This window comes from Nematolebias whitei, chromosome 18, assembly GCF_014905685.2.
Source record: "Nematolebias whitei isolate Nwh7 chromosome 18, NemWhi1, whole genome shotgun sequence".
Classification (NCBI taxonomy): Eukaryota; Metazoa; Chordata; class Actinopteri; order Cyprinodontiformes; family Rivulidae; genus Nematolebias; species Nematolebias whitei.
This window is the reverse complement of record NC_056515.1, coordinates 40,007,750-40,009,619: the sequence shown is the minus strand read 5'-3', so window position 1 is coordinate 40,009,619 and position 1,870 is coordinate 40,007,750. Positions and strand designations below refer to the sequence as shown.

Below are 1,870 nucleotides of genomic sequence, written 5' to 3'. Positions count from 1 at the left end.
ACACACACACACACACACACACACACACACACACACACACACACACAACTGACAATTATCTTAATGCCCAGATGTTTAATTGTGGATTTCTAATTCCCGAAGCTCCGAGCTGCTTCCAGCAGAGACTCAGAGCTGCCAGAGACGGACTGTGTGTCTCTGTGTGTGTGTGTGTGTTTCAGTGTGTGTGTGTCTCTGTGTGTGTGTGTGTGTTTCAGTGTGTGTGTCTCTGTGTGTGTGTGGAGCCAACTTCCTGTGGTTCTGTCGAGCTCCAATTCTCGTCTCCTGAGTTTGATTTGAATTTGAACAAATCAGTCGGACGTCTCGTCCTTCAGTTTAGAGATGAAAGGTTAAAGAACTGCAGCTGAGGACAGTAAGGGACACAGTGAGGACAATAAGGGACACAGTGAGGACAATAAGGGACACAGTGAGGACAATAAGGGACACAGTGAGGACAGTAAGGGACACAGTGAGGACAATAAGGGACACAGTGAGGACAGTAAGGGACACAGTGAGGACATTGAGGGATACAGTGAGGACATTGAGGGACACAGTGAGGACAATAAGGGACACAGTGAGGACAATAAGGGACACAGTGAGGACAGTAAGGGACACAGTGAGGACAGTAAGGGACACAGTGAGGACAGTAAGGGACACAGTGAGGACAATAAGGGACAGTGAGGACAGTAAGGGACACAGTGAGGACAGTAAGGGACACAGTGAGGACATTGAGGGACACAGTGAGGACAGTAAGGGACACAGTGAGAACAGTAAGGGACACAGTGAGGACAGTAAGGGACACAGTGAGGACATTGAGGGACACAGTAAGGACACTGAGGGACACAGTGAAGACATTGAGGGACACAGTGAGGACAGTAAGGGACACAGTGAGGACAGTAAGGGACACAGTGAGGACAGTAAGGGACACAGTGAGGACATTGAGGGACACATTAAGGACACTGAGGGACACAGTGAGGACATTGAGGGACAAATGAAGGACACTGAGTTTAAAATAAATGTGATTGAATTGGTTTTAAATCAGTTTTTGAATTGTAATCATATTTCAGTTGAATGAGACTAATTCAATCGGACGTTAATCACTTGAATTGATCATTTGTAATCAGCCTGAATCGTCTGGAGCTGGACTTGAAGCGGAATCTGACCCCAACATTGAACTTCTATTGAACTCAACTGGAGGCTTTTCAAATACTAAATGTTTTTTTTATACTAGTCATTGGTCGGAAGCTCGATTTGATCGATTTGTATTAACTTTATTAAAGTAATTTGTGTTGAATTGAACTTATTTTTTGAGGTAGTTTTTAAAATAAATTAATACGATTTGAACAGAATTGAATTGAATCCTGATTTCTAGGGACGAACAAAATTGTATTTTTGGCCGATATGATAAAACTTATTTGGCCGATAACCGATACTTCCCCCTAAACCTGCTGACAGAGACGACAGAGCTTCTCTGCTGTGGAATTAAAATATTAAATTATTCTTCATGATCTTTGTCAGTTTGACCTGAGGCCAAATGCAGATGGTGAAGATGATGCAACATTTTAACTTGGATTATGTTTAGTGTCAAATTTATTCTTGACATTTACTCTCTAACACAATGACAACACTCGAACAGTGCACATTCATAAAAGTTCACAAATCTAAACTCAACCTGTTCACAAGCAACAAGTGAAAAGTGCATAAGTAGTAGCGCATTAATAAGTAGTAGCGCAGTGATAAGTAGTAGCGCATTGATAAGTAGTAGCGCAGTAATAAGTAGTAGCGCATTAATAAGTAGTAGCGCATTAATAAGTAGTAGCGCAGTAATAAGTAGTAGCGCAGTAATAAGTAGTAGTGCAGTAATAAGTAGTAG

General features: G+C 41.9%; 1 protein-coding gene across 5 annotated transcripts in view; it reads right to left on the bottom strand.

Annotated features, from left to right (window-relative positions):
- The window catches only part of tcf4 (transcription factor 4), a 212,260-nt gene that overhangs the window by 5,356 nt on the left and 205,034 nt on the right, over positions 1-1,870 (bottom strand). The window lies entirely within an intron of this gene.